The 15642-nt window shown below is 39.8% G+C and overlaps 1 long non-coding RNA gene across 2 annotated transcripts in view; it reads right to left on the reverse strand.

Moving 5' to 3' along the window:
- Positions 1-9888: 9888 nt before the first annotated feature.
- Positions 9889-15642, reverse strand: part of LOC111094013 — a 79322-nt gene continuing 73568 nt past the window's right edge. For both annotated transcript variants that reach the window (XR_005384334.1, XR_005384333.1), the window contains one exon: positions 9889-10041. This is a non-coding gene — a long non-coding RNA (uncharacterized LOC111094013). The remainder of the gene's footprint in view (positions 10042-15642) is intronic.

Raw genomic sequence — 15642 nt, forward strand, 5'->3', positions numbered from 1 at the left:
AGGGACCCATATACACATGATAGACTGTTTGATGTTTTTTCACAAGGCACTACGCTTCTGTTCTTTTTTTTTTATTATTAATTTTTAAAGATTTTATTTATTTATTCATGAGAGACACACAGAGAGTGAGGCAGAGATGTAGGCAGAGGGAGAAGCAGGCTCCTCATAGGGAGCCTGATGTGGGACTCAATCCTGGGACTCCAGGATCATGCCCTGAATTGAAGGCAGACACTTAACTGCTGAGCCACCCAGGCATCCCTGTTCATTTTTTTTCAAATTTTTTTTCTTGGGGCGTCTGGTGGCTCAGTCAGTTAAGCATCCAACTCTTGATTTCAGCTCAAGTCATGATCTCAGGGTTGTGAGATTGAGCCCTGCATCAGGCTCCATGCTCAGCAGGGAGTCTGCTTGAGACTCCTTCTCTCTCTCTCCCCCTCGGCCCCTCCCCCATTCATGCTCTCTCTCTTTCTCTCTCTCTCTGTAAAGAAATAAATAAAACTTTTCTTAAAAACCTTTTTTTCTTTCTCTCCTTCAGTGTGGATAGTTTCTATAGTTATGTCTTCAAACTCACTGAATTTTTAGGAGGAACACATAGTTTAATACTCTCCAGTGTATATTTGATCATGGCTTTCATAAAAGTACTGCATTTTATTTTATGAAAAGTAGTTTTTTATATCTAGAAGTTCTGTTTGGGTCTTCTTTGTATTTTTCTATTTCTCGTCTCATTATTTTCATGCCTTTCTTTAAATCTTTGAGAATATTCATAACATTTAATTATTTTTTAAAGATTTTATTTTATTTATTCATGAGAGACACGGAGAGAGAGGCAGAGACACAGGGGAGAAGTAGGCTCCCCATGAGCCTGATGTGGGACTTGATCCCGGCATCCCAGAATCATGTCCTGAGCCAAAGGCAGATGCTCAACCACTGAGCCACGCAGGCATCCCATATTTAATTATTTATTATACTTCTTTTACAATATTTATCTGATAATTCCATCATCTCTATCATTTCTTGGAATGCTTTCATTGATTAATATTTGTTCTTGGCTATGGATCATATTTTCCTATTTCATTGCATGCCTAGTAGAGTGTGGTTGAATGTTAGGTATTTTGGATTTTTCCTTTTTTTTTTTTTTTACATTTTTGAGTCCTAGATTTTGTTTTATTTCTTTAAAGATTTCTGCACTTTGTTCTGGCATATTGTTAGGTTATTTTCATCAGTTTTATCCATTTAGACTCCTTTAAGCTTTTGAGTTAGATTTTTTTCTTTTGAGTCAGGTCTTGGAGGCAGCTTTACTTGGCTAATTTAGTCACTCTACCAAATCAAGACTGAGGACTCTAGCAGACACTCCTTGCATTATGAGATCTCTACATTCTGGCTGGTGAAAATGCACATTATTCCCATCCCTGTGTGATGACCTCCAGAAATAATCTGTTAACTGTTTCCTAGTGGCTTTTTTCTCAGCCTCATGTAGTGTGGCCACCATTGAGGCATAGGGGCAGAACTCAATCAGCAAATGACTCCAGTACAATGCTCCACAGAACTCTCCTATGTGTGCAGTTCCCTCTCGGGTATTCTGATTCACAAATTCCAGCCACCTCAGCTTTCTGGAACCCTGATCTCTGCCTCCTCCACTCAGCTGGACTAGCTGATTCTGCTTGGATTTCCTCTCTCTTCACTGGAGTTGCACACAACACTTTAGCTTGTATCCTATTGATTGGAATTTAATCACCTTAAAACACCTCAATACATAAAAGGTTGGGAAATGGAATTTTTGTTCTGGATGGACCTTGCTCAGCTAAGAATTAGGAGTTCTATTATTGAGAAACAAAGGAAAAACAGATACTAACAGATTAACAGCAGTCTTTAACATAAAAATCTTCTATGACCAAGTGAAAATAGGTAGCATTTTTACCTTTTTCAAAATTAGAATATTTCTTTTCTCAGAAGTATATTTATTTTCATTAACAGATTGTTGGGTATGACATCCAGGTCACATAAAGCCAATGGATTTCATTTTGAATACCCCTATGAATTGTAAAATCTTAAGAATATGAGAGAACTCAAGATTCTCTTAAATCAAACACAGATTACATTTTAGTTAAAGTAGTATTCTATCAAGTTCAGATATTTTTAGAATTAAAGGAAAATACATCAACATATCATACAAGTGAAGGAAATGCAAAAACTAGTCAACCTGGATAGAAGTTGGGTGCTTATCGAAGTTCATACATATTATGTAATAAGTATTTAGAAAACCAATATCTTTTTAAGCTTTGCATACCATGACATAGTAAATCTTAAAGAGGACTCAATAATCAACAAAAAGACCTATAAAAGAATGTTTCCAACAACTTTGTTCATAATAGCCAAAGCCTGGAAATAGTCCAGGATCCATCTACAAGTGAATCCATAAACTGGTGCATGTACATAATGATACATGCATGCTCAGCAATAAAAAGAAACAAACTACTGAGATGTGCAATAATAGGGATGCATCACAAAAGCATTATCTTGGATGAAAGATGCTTTCTGTAAAATAGTACATGCTGGAAAATTTCACTAATATAAAGTTCTAGAAAAGGGGTAGCTACTCTAGGGTGGAAAAAAGACAGATGTGTGGTTGTCTCGGCAAGTGGAAGCAGAGATTGACTGTGCCATGGCACCAGGAAACTTTCAAGGCTGTGGTAACATTTTATATCTTAATAACAGTTTTGATTATACAAGTGTAATCATTTGTCAAGATTTAGTGATTATACACTTAAAATTTGTGCATTTGACTGATTAGAAATGTCACATCAAAAGAAGAAACTGCAGGGGTATTGATTCTAACTAATGTTACACCTGCTGAAGCAATGAGGGGAAGTCCATCGATGTCTACAATTTACCTTAAAATTTACCAATACAAAAATGGAATGGTTGATGGATAGAGACATGGGTAAAAGATAAATATAAGATAAAACAAGTATAGTAAAATGTTAATAGTAGAATCTTGATGGGTATATGAATGCTCATTGTACAAGTCTTTTAGTTCTACACTGTATTTGAAAATTTTTATAATATGTTGGGAGGAAAAATGAGTATGGGGAGTAGCTTTGCAGTAAACATCTGGCCAGAATGTTTAACAAAAATAATTTCATCTAACCAGGATTGTACTTGTCTTCTTTAGAGTATATGAATCTTTTAAGCTTGAGGAAAAAGCATATAAAGTTTTAAGTGATCAAAATTATAGTGTTAGCATTTCCAGATTGAAAAATACTCCATCGTACTTTGTATTTCACACTGATGTGATGTCTAAGAGAATCTGACCTAATTAAATGACAACCTTGAAACTCCAACTTAAAATAGGTAGTTAGGTAAATAAGAAAGCCTTATGATTTTAAACTAAAGTATCACTAAGTTTAGTTTAGTATTGGAAATTATATGATGTTTAAGAGTTAAGCGCTCAGAAAAATTTTGTTGTTGTCAGGGCAATTGAAATACATATACATATACTTTACAACAAACTTAAACATGTCAAATTTATAAATGCAACTTGAAGTGTCTGAATGCTTAAATATTGTAACTAAATCTGGAAACATAACCAAACTGAATTCAAAAATCCCTTCAAAGTTGCTAATAAAATTTGATAGACTTATAAAGAGAATAAGGTCTGTAAACTGAGTTTAAAGTCCATGAATTGCATAAGAAAAACTTATTTTAAGTTTGTCAAAAAGCTCATTTCAAAAGGAAAAGACTTCACCTCCAAAATATTTTTCAGGGCTATTTTGGCTCATAGAGGTAGGGTAGGCTAAAGGTAGTTAGCTTTCGTATGGGCTTCTGACAGCTCATAAAAGATACCAATCCAAACCCCAGTGAGGTGATCTTTTAAAGTCCATTGCCTATATTTAATAAGCAAGATATTCCAGGACTTTTATGAGGAGTTTAACAACATAGCTAACCTCAAAATGACTGCTACTCAATGTTATCAAAAGTTCAGGAAGAGGGGCACCTGGGTGGCTCAGTGGTTGAGCATCTGCCTTTGGCTCAGGGTGTGATCCAGGATCTTGAGACTGAGTCCCACTCCAGGTCCCCTGCAGGGAGCCTGCTTCTCCCTCACCTATGTCTCTGTCTCTCTCTGTGTGTCTCTCGTGAATAAATAAATAAAATCTTTAAAAAAAAAAAAAGTTCGGAAAGTGCAGTAATATTTATAGGGGTTGTGTGAAGAATATACAGTTCCTCCTGTCCTACATGGACTTTCTCCAGGGTGAAGATAGATCATCAGGAAGCTGAACTTCATTCCTTCCTGTCTTCTTGTTTAGCATCATAGAACTCTTTAATAGACTCATTTTTGAGTTCATGACACCTACTTGCATGTAGGTGCATCTTGAGGAGAAAATCTATGAAATTTGGTGTTGGACATAACTTTCTTGGTCTAACCAAAGACTGCGTTGACTGTGACGCAGGCTTTTTTTTTTTTTTTTTTTTTTTTTTTTTTTTTTGCCAAAGACACAGGGGAAGAAATTCTTTGGGGACGTAGAACCAGGAAAAGCCGAGTCTTAACCCTGTAAGTATTTTATGTATCAAGTAAATAATCACATCTCTTCTCTGTGTTAGCTTCTAGAAAGTTCAGAGTAACCTCTATGGTCTTCTCAAAACTGTGCCAATCTTTGTAGAACTGGCCCATCTATTGTAGAATGACCTCTCCTTTCATTTGATTTTACTTCCTGATCTGCATTTTTATTTCACTAAATCACTTACATTTGTTTTTGTCTTGTTCTATTTTAATGCATCAATAGGTATAAACAATTACATTTTCTCTAAGTCTCTCCAAATCATTCTTAGAACACGTAATAGAATCAACAAAATCCTAAAACTCATTAGCCAGAGGAAAAATTTAAAACCTGAGAAGTAATGCAGATGGGATGAAGACAGAGGGCCCAAAGATGGTTAAAAGTGGATGAAGAAATCCATAAGAATGGGCTGATTTATTGAAAATAAATTAGGATGATACATTATTTTGAATTGCCTTCTGGAAACAAGTTGAAAACTGAGAGGTTTTAGGGAATGGGGAATATGCAGGGATTCTATAAACCTCTCTCCTTTGACTACATCTCATTATTCTGCGCACATTTCGTGTTTCAAAATGTCAACAGAAATAAATGCCAGTTTTCTATTTTCTGGGGTTTGAGGAACAGGACACCTTTATTTATTGTAAGTCCTATCTCTTGTTATACAAAGTTTATTTTCTCTTTCCTGGTTATCTCTTCTAATGAAGGTACATGTACCATATTTATTTGTATTGTTTCCTTTATACTTATGTCCTTTACCCTTTCAAAATTTGAGCTGTCTGTGATTTTTTTTCTTTCTTTATATATAATTTTTCCTTTGGGCAGTTACCTGAAGGCTACTAATTATAGATGAGAATTTATGTATGAGTCTGTTTGCTGAAAACAAAAGGAAGAGTGTTAAAGTCCTCCTCATGTTTCTTGAGTTGTTATTACCAAGTTTTCAGAAAGTTGGCTGGTGGCGGGGAGGAGTGATCCAGTTTGCGATAGGTCTAGAAACCTCCAGGACAGTGTTTGCAGAGTATGTTTCAGGATCCCCTTGGCATCAGAATCACTGGGCTGCATGTGACAAAAACAGTTTACTGGACTCTCTCTGGGCCTTGAAACCATAATCCCTAGGAATTTGGCCTCGTAATCTCATGTTTAAGATATTCCCCAGGTGATTCATATGCAGAGTCAAGTTTGAGGACTCTTACCCTAGATTTATCCCCTCAGCAGAGGCAAGAGGAAAATGACCTATGTAATAGTGTTCTATTCTGAAATCTTTTCTCCTCATGTATGGGTAATATACTCCTTTTAAATGTAAAAGTGATATAAGTAATTACGGTAATGGGATTTTAACTGGTTGAAGTTGAATGAGATATAGAGAACACTGAAGGGATTTCAAATAAGCTTTGCACCTAATCATTCATTTGGAATGTCTTTCTTTATCTAAATCGATAGTTAATTTTAACTTTGTGTTAGCTTTTTAAAATGCTGTTGCCTCAGGCACACTCCAGAACCATGCATCTGGAATCTCTGAGGGTGGGACCCAGATGTTCATACTCCATGGGTGTGAGTTAGCTAGCCAAAGACCATAGCAAAGATTATTGTCAAGACTGCAGAGGCAAGTCTAATTATTAAGAAGACATCAGGTCTGAGAACAACATAAGAGGAGACAAAATCTACTGAACCAGAGATCCTGGTCTATCTCCTTTGCTATAATCCCTATCATCATTTTCAAAATATCTCTCCTTCTATACACATTTTCAAACTCCAATTATCTGAGACTCTTAAGGCAGATTTTATAGGTCATTAAGATATTCTAATTTTCCAAGGTCATAATCACACCAGAAATAGATTTCATATTTTTTGTGAATAACTATATCCTCAGCCAATTACATTCCTATCACAGAAATACATATATATGTATGTATGTAGATACATACATATATTTTTTTATTTTACTTTTTTACATTCACTACACCCACTTTAGCAAACAAAAATCAAATCCGCTGCAGGAGGCCAGAGAGGGGGGTGTTAGATGGGTAAGATTCCTGTCAAGGATCTAATGACCTTAACGAGCTCAACAGTGTAAAACTTGCGTGGGCAAAGATTCAGCACAGAATGCCCAAGTAGCTCCTTTCTCCTGGTGTCAGAATGTCACAGCATTACAGCTGAGCTGTGGCTCGATTAATTGATTCAGAACGATTCCTGTTGAGCAATTGTCTTCTCTAAAGGAATGTCAATGCAAGCTGCTAGCAACTGTCACTTTATATCAAATATGAATTATGCTGTATAATGGGTTCAGGTGCTCATATAAATTGACTGTCATAAAATCCTTGTGTGTGATAATTCAGTGAAATCATCTTGTTCAGATGATGAAAACAAAGGAGCAGAATAGTGACAAGAGAAGGGAGGTGATAACCTCCCCACTGCTGACAAGAAAAACAATGTCTAAAGACTGCTACTCATTTATTGCTCACTCAGCTTGGTAATTAGCAGCGCCTCCACCCCACCCCCAACGCACACACTAAAATATTCTTGGGCACAATGAAGATGTAATGAGAAAGGACATGATTAAAAAAACTATCACATATTTTTGGTATGAAGATTGATTACAACCAATCGTCAATTGAATCAAAATAGGTATCAAGACTTAATGTTGATAAGTGCCCTTTGACCCAGCAATTTACACTTCTAGGAACCTAATCCAAGCGGCTAATACAAGTGCAAAATGTCATATTCACAAGCTTCTTCCCTATAGCATTGTTTAGATTAGTAAAAACTGTTGAAACAACATAAATGTTCCTCGCAAAGGATTGTGTATAGGCCATGTGTCTAATGATACTTGGAAACTATTAAAAATTATGATGACTATTCACAAATGTCCTAACATGAAATGATGTCCAATACTGACTACAAAGGAAGTTTATAGAACAGTATGAATAGTTATTCTGCATTTACGTAAAACGACACGCATATATCTACAATATCTACATGTGCATATAAAATAGGGAAACGCCTGCAAGAATGTTCATTGAAATTTTAACAGTAATTTTCTCTGAATGATAAGATCTAGGGTAATTTTTACTTTCTTCATTGTACTTCTCCACATTGCTTGAGTTTTTACAATGAACATTCAGCAATTTTCCAAAAAAACAATAAAGCTACTTAAAAAGAAAGGAGCATGATAAGAAACTACGTGTGAGTACAAATGAGACCAAGGAATTTGAAAGGGTCCTTATGATTACACCTCCGTTCAGAGACAATAATGATGATAGTAGGTGAATTGCATAATAATCACGTCTGATAGCAAAAACATTAATTTACAATTTATCGAGAGTAGCAATGTGCACCCTGCACCATTAAGAAAATAATAGTAATTCGTGGACTTGAAATGGAAATTAAATAGACAAGCACAAAAGCAACTTGCAAGCAGATCACACTGGGGACACTTGGGCCACGTTTGCGAGAGAAATAATACCTGCCACCTGAGGAGGGCAAGGTTGGGTAATGAGCATGGTTTCACACGATGCAGGAGAATTTATCTTAGCCAAGGAAAAGCTTTCTGGAAGAAAAAGACTGTGAGAGGTGAATCGAAAAGTGTGAGGGAGACAGCTTGCTGGAGAGGAAGTCAAATAGAATATTTCATAGAACCCAAAGGAAGGAAGAAGAATATTTTTGCCTCGGGATTTCCAAAGAAGAAATGTGAAATGTGTCTGTATGCTGTGGTTATTGGCAAAGTCTGCAGCCGAGCTCTTTCAGGCGTTCATACTTTCCCTAAGATGCCTTGGCAGGTTCGTTGTGTAGAAAGTACTGTGGGAGCGAGCACCCTCAGAAAAATCACAGAGGCAAATCCTTTGGGAAGTCCATGTTCTCTCTTTTCAGACCACAGAGATACGCCCGAATGCATGGCTGAAGCACTAAGGGAATGTCCTGTGCGGGGGTGTAATGGTCTTACGGATAAGCTGAGCCCATATCCACCTGAATGGCTGTCAAGCAGTTCTCTTTCCCAAAGAATCCCTCCCTGGCTCATCCTATCAGCTAGAACCTGAAATTCCTTTAAATATTCATTTCTTTTTGTGGGTGTGATGGCATCTCTGGATGAGGGTCAACAAAACAGCGATTTATCACCCAGGAGTGACTCATCATAGGTTCCATGATCAGAAAATAGAATATCCCGAGACTGGGATAAAGATACTTAATGAGGTTGCCTGACCTTGGCCGACTCTTTGGGGTGTTACCTGGCTAAGCCTGTTGGGGAACTACCATGGCAGGTAGGTATAGCCAAGACTGTGTTTTAAAGTATATATACTTTTTAAAGTATAAAATGGATTTTTTTAAAGGATTTTATTTATTTATTCATGAGAGACACAGAGAGAGAGAGAGAGGCAGAGACACAGGCAGAGGGAGCAGCAGGCTCCCTGCGAGGAGCCCGACTGGGGATTCCCTCCCAGGACCCCGGGATCACGCCCTGAGCCAAAGGCAGACACTCAACCGCTGAGCAACCCAGGTGCCCTTGTCTTGGGTTTAAACTACTAGACAGAAATATGGATCATCTTGGGCTTTTCAAGACCACAGACACTTTCTCTGCGTGTATTACTTCTAGTTTTTTCTGCTGTGCACATTCAGCCCAACAATTATGCTTCCGCTATGAAAGCCTAGTGAATTCACTATACAGAGTAGAATCCCAAAAGTTCAAAATCACAGAAAATATGCATCTATTCATCAATGGAGGGACATAACTTTCCTTTTAGACTTGTATTAGCTGTGCATGATCTTTGAAAACATTTTTTCTTCTTTCTTCCTTTCTTCCTTCCTTCCTTTCTTTAACTTCTAAATCTTATTATATTATTTAACAGTTTACTTCCTGTATCTCAATAACATAGGTGTTAATTTTTTTCTACACTGTAAGTCCTCCACCAGTGTAGGAAATAATCATTCCTATCCCTAACATACCTTTATTCCCTGCTATATTATGGGTAAAAGGATGCGGGTAGCGGTGGTAAGGGAACCATGAAAGTATTATCCTTATCATTAACCACCCCCCTCAAAATACGGGGAGTTATTTATTGAACAAATATTTATTGACCGTGTACTATGGCAGGGACTTGGCTCTTGACACTGAAAACACTGCTGAGAGCTAACCAAAGTCCCTGGGTGCTAACATCCCAATCCACTCAGAACTAGTTTTCTCGGGGTTGAAGTTCACAGGTTTGTTCAAATGTGAAAAAAACAACAGTTTCTTCAACCTAGTGCAGTTGAATCTTAGTTACATTTTCCAGTGCTGAGATTAAAACAATAAAACGAGCTCCCGTCATCAGCATCAACTGAGTTACTAAGTTACTAGACATGGTGCTCTGGACAGGAGACTCATTTTTTAACACAAAGAGGGATGAGAACAGGATTTGTAGTGACTCTTCACAGCCTCTTAGTGGAGAACAACTCATGATGCCCTGTTTCCAAAGCCCAGAGTGGAGAGGATGGTGCCAACGTTCTGGTTCCCGGAATGCTGTCAATGGGAGAAAAGGAGACATAGGTCACGTTGCTTCTTTTAAAATCCTCACCTCTTTTTGCTGAATTTATCCTGAGAAAGTAAAACTGGGGGAAAGAACAAATCGCTCTAAGGGTCTCTCATCTGCCCCCCATTCCCTCTCACAGCTTTCAAGAGGAAAAGGTGTCCTTGATGTTTTTATGCCATCAATATTCTCCATCATTGGCTTTTAGGTTTGAGCTTCCCCGGAAACAGACCCTGAGAAAAGTCATCGAGCTCAAGTGGCTAATTGGGGCGGTGCTCTCAGGACCCATGATCAAGGGAGTGAGGTATTGAGCTAGGAAAGGAGAAGCCTGCCAGCCCCCACACTCACCCAGGCTGCCTGGTTACCTCCAGGTTACCTTCTAGTTACCTTCTGGTTACTTCCCACCTGGCGACCTCCCGCTCTGACCCCGGAGGGGTCACACCCACACCCTGTGGAAGATGATCTTCCCTCCCTGGAGGAACAGGCCTGCCCTTCCTCACAAGGGGAGACGGGGTCTGTTTTTCTTCTCCCTCAGACAGGCCTGGCTGGTGACTTGCTTTTACCAATAGAAGGTGACAGAGGTACAGTTGAGCAGGTCCTGAGTCAGAAGGAGACCCAGAAACCTCCACTTCCACACTCGCTAAGGAAGCTGGCTGCCATTCTGGAAACAATCTAGGTTCATCCACTGAATAGTGAGACATGGTGTGAAGAGAAAGAGGCCACTTTGAGGAGGACCCGAGAGCCACACACGTGAAGGGGACCTTCCTGGGCCTCACTGCTCTCAAGAAGGCAACTCAGCAAGTGACCCAGTGTAGACCTGAAGACTGCCCACCTGTGTCCTGCCTGAATTTCTTACCTCCAGATTCATGAGAAATAACCAAAAAATGAATAAATAAATAAAAATTCTTGTTTTACATAGTGGCTATGTATAGCTTTAGGAAGCAGAGCTCTCTGATACCTACACTAACTTCAGTGGGTCACTGGATTCACTCCCAAGGGGTATTAATCTCCTGGCCCTTTGGGCCTGTTTCATGGGTGAGCAAAGCAGGCTTCACTCCTCAGAGAAAGCCCCAGACAAAGAAATACAGGTTCTCTGGCCTACAGCTGCCTGCAGGGCCAATGTGTGCTGAGGTGGCAAAGGCACAGAAATGTGGGCGGAGCCCTGCTGGTCTGGGACATCCTGCTGGGACACCTGGATGCTCTCACTTCCAGCCATGGCCGACCTTCTGGCCAACTGGGCCATTTACCTTTCCTCCCAATGCAGAGATCCCCACTGCTTCTGTTGTCAAAACTCATTCCTTCCGATTGGCCAGCTGTGATTTCAGTGTTCCAGGGAAATTCTTCCTTCCCTGGAGATCACAATCTGCCTTCGCCTTACACCTGATCCCTGGAGCTTCTAAGCTGCACATTCCTTTCCCGAGACATTAAACATTTCTCTGTCAATCAGCTTAAGGAAGAATAAAATCCTAACTCAGCAGAAAGTCGTGCATTAGGTCATGTGGAATGTGAGTTTGTGCTTGCGTGTCGGTTGGCAGAGCAAAAAATTCCAAAGAAAAGGACTCTTCTCAAGAAGTTAAAAGTCTAAAAAGAGAATGGCTTCTGATCAAGAAACAGTTACCTCAACATTATCAAGATAAAGTCATTCTACAAATGTGCTGTCCTACTGGATAAAAGTAATGCTCCATCTCAGATAGAATGCCTGTTATTTTCCTTGTTTTTCTATTGGTGGCGATGAGGTCACCCAGAGGACCCGGTCTCTCTCCTCGTTGCCCTGGTAATCAAAAGCATGTAATTAAAAGCTGGCTGGCGACAGCAATGAATGTGATTCTGTGACCCAAGAACACTTTTTTCCTAAGCAAAGCTCATTAGACCACATTAAATTCACAATAGGTTTAAATTCACAACGTGTACACTGGAATGATCCTAAGCGGAAGGCTTTAAGCAGAGAGTTCCTCAAAGGACAGAGGAGGCTTAAGACCTATTTTTTAAAAATGTGAGGAACCCGGGGGGAGGTTGGGTTTTCTAACACGCAAAGCAGGAAGCCCTGGGAGGGTCCTAATATACGAGGCTGGTGGCTAGGAGGGGAGAGAAAGGAGAGAAATTGACTGGCTCAACAAGGCTTAGATTGGAAATGCCTTATTGCTGAATTACGTTATTGTCAGATGACCAAGCCAAGTCGTAGTTCGTTTAGTGTTTTCTATCACCCAAACAGGAGGTTCAGGTCCCTGGATCAAAGGATGGGAGATGTGCTTTAAAACAAAGCAAAACAAAAGCAAAACAAAAGCAAAACAGAAAAATGCTCCAAAATGCCAGGGCTCGTCCATTCACTTCTATCACTGAGACAGTAACCCACATATTTATCTTTTTAAGAACAAAATTATGGAGGGAAAGCAGCTGTGCCAATCCCATATATGTTTTAAGAAGCAGACCCAAACTGTCCAGTTGTGATCAGGCTTTGGAGCATTTTCCTAAACCTTCTCCCAAGAGGCTCTGAGAACAAAAGCCCAAAAGTGGCCTCTGGAGTTCTCCCAGATGCCAGATGTCCACCCAGAAGGCAAAAGAGGAGCCCAGCAAGTGGGCAGAGCAGATCCAGGGCAAGCCTGCGAGCTTGAAACTGGGAGGGCTGCAAGGAGATCTGGAAGGGACCATGCGGATGGCTCATGGAAACCAGCAGACAGGGCCTCAAGCCCTCCGGGGAATGAACCTGCTTGACTTGGGGCAAGTTCTTCAAAAACTCAGCCTTTACGTTTCCAGCTGAATAAAGGGGACCCTAGAGGCATTGACAGAGTGCTTTGCCCGGTGCCCTCGCCATTGCGAGCAGTCCTTGAATGCCAACTCTTAATCGGGTCCCTAGCAGCACCCTGCACAGCTGGTGCGAGGGATCCCCGACATGATGTGCTCTCAGGGGTGCTGGCAAATGGGCCCACATGCAGAGATTTTTCCCACTCGGCCCTCCCTGATGCCTGAAGTCCCTTCTTTGAGAACTTCTCTAGTTTCTCAGAAATTATTCTTTATTAAAAATGCAACTTAGCAGCTCCAGAAGTGGTTTGCTTGCAAGGCTTCCTCACTTCATGAATGTATTATGCTGCAAGACACACCTCATCCTGGACAAAGTGTCCTGGGTTCCTCAGGACACACTCACTTCACTGTTAGGGTGTGTGTGCAAGCACGGTTTTGACAGAGTGGCAACCTCCCAGTATATACTGGGGCCTCACTTGGTATAAGGCAGAGGCTCTTAACCTGTGTTTCCAAGATGGGGCTTTAGGAGCTCTTTGAGTCTCCTGAAATTAGATGCACAGTCGTCTTGGTGAATTGGTATGCTTTGGGGCTGGAAGATCCAGTGTTCATGGATTCTCAAAGGGCTTCATAATTAAAGAACTGTCATAAAGGAGACTGCAATTCAGAGCTAGCCCTCGTAGCCGCCTTCAAGTATGGTGATTCGCCAGGGGCCTGAGGAGACCTCAGAGTGTGTTCCAGTTGGCGGGGGTGGTTGGGTGGACAGCCAGATAACCTCAAGGGCCCTGGGTGCTCTGGTGTGTCAGTGTGACTGAGCAGATGGGTCGAGAGCCAAACCCAACCCTGTTGACTCACAGCTGGCTTCTGGAAGCTGCCCTGGAGTGAGCATGCAGAGCGAGGTTCTAGTAACTTTCTCAGCATGGGGAGGGCTTGGCCTGGGAGGGACAGTGAAGCCTTGGGGCTCCTAGCCCTTCTGCAACCCAGGCCTCGGGGCACTCAGCACTAGGTGGGGGGGTGCACTTGGGGTTCTCTATTGTGTCTTTCAGTCCTAACGTGAAATCATCCTAATGATTCCTCATTATTTCTCCCTCTCTGAGTACTTCTTCCTGCCTGAAGTTTATGTAATTTGGGGATAAAGCTATCAAGTAAAATACAGGATTCCCAGTTAAATGGAATTTCAGAAAAACAATGAATAATTTTTGTGTGTATATGTACATATGTGTATATATATCTTCAATACTTCAGGGGACATACATATTTACTGTTTACTTGGAATTCACATTTAGCTGGGAGTCCTGTTTTTCTGTTTTGGGGGTTTCTTTTTTCTTTCTTTCTTTCTTTTTTTTTTTTTTTTTTTGCTAAATCTGGTATTATGGGCTGAATCGCGTCTTCTCAAAATTCATATGTTGACATTCTCACCTCCTAATACTTCAGAATGTGACTTTATTGGAAGTAGGGTCATTAGAGAGTAATTCGGTTAAAATAGGATCGTTTGATGGGGCCCCAATCCAATATGGCTGATGTCCTTACAAGAAGAAGAAAGTTGGACACATGGACAGAAGGAGGACCACAGAAGACACAGGGAGAAGATGGGCCTCCACAAGGCCTCAGAAGAAGCCTTAATCTTGGACTTCCAGCCTCTGGAACTGTAAGCAAATAAATTTCTCTTGTTTAAGCCACAGAGTCTGTGGTATTTGTTATGGCAGCCCAAGCAGATTAATACATCTGGCAACCGTATTTAGAGAACATTCTAAATAAAACAGCACAAAATTATGAATACAGAATTAAGCCCAAATGTGAATACTTATTAGAATAAGAAAAGAGATCACAGCAAATTACCAGAGATGTGAAGATTGGAGTCCCTTTTCTCAGAGACCCCCTTTGAGGCAACTGGAACACCAGTGGTTTCTAGAACTCACCGAGACCCCCCACATGAGAGGCTCTCAAGCCTAAGCTTTATTAGTACCCCAGTCAATTTAAATCTGCCGGGATGTTTATCCCGACCTTTTCTAAAGCTCTCTGTTTATTTCCCTGGTTTCATTTGGCTTTCATGGCAATGCTCAAATTACACAACTGGGTATTTTTGGAACTCTGTCTCTCCTTCTTTTATTGTTTAGTTTCTTATCTTTTTTCTGGGGGTAAGATTTTTTAGCTCTTTGATCTCATGTAAAAATGGATCCTAATAATGTTTATAACACAGCATAAGTTTTTCGTATTAGAACTATTTTTAACACATCATATTGTTATTTTAATTATATGGGTAGCTTTGGTAATTTTATTTTCTCCATTTTGTGAAGTCTGGAAAGAGAAACAAGGAATAATATAATTTTCTTTTGCATAAGGGACTCTTATAGAAACATTTAATTTCAGCTGTAGCTGACAGATTTATAAAGATAGGAGTGTATATAAATACATATGTGCATGTATATATTTCATATCTTTCTGAATGCTACACAGAATTATCCCAAAGTGCAACTAATTATACCAACTTGATTGCCCAGTAGGAAATCAGTTAAATTAGACAAAATTGTTCTGTCATAACCATGTATAAAAATTCTTTGTGGATAAAATGTACATATATTGAAAATGTCTTATAGGAAGGGTCCATAGAAGACATTTCTTTTTCATTTTGAATTTTAAAACACTAAGTCCAATCTTTTTAATTGAAAGAAGGCGTTTTTGAGCATTGTATAGATTTCACATTAGTATGGCAGGTAATGATTTTGAGCTTGAAAACTTTAAATCTCTCCCTAACAGGGCTAAAAACTGGCTTAAATGCAACATGATTGAAAATGAAAAGTATAGGTGTGCCTAGGTGGCTCATTCGGTAGAGCATCTGGCTCTTGGTTTCAGTCCAG

This window comes from Canis lupus, chromosome 35 (assembly GCF_011100685.1).
Source record: "Canis lupus familiaris isolate Mischka breed German Shepherd chromosome 35, alternate assembly UU_Cfam_GSD_1.0, whole genome shotgun sequence".
NCBI lineage: Eukaryota > Metazoa > Chordata > Mammalia > Carnivora > Canidae > Canis > Canis lupus.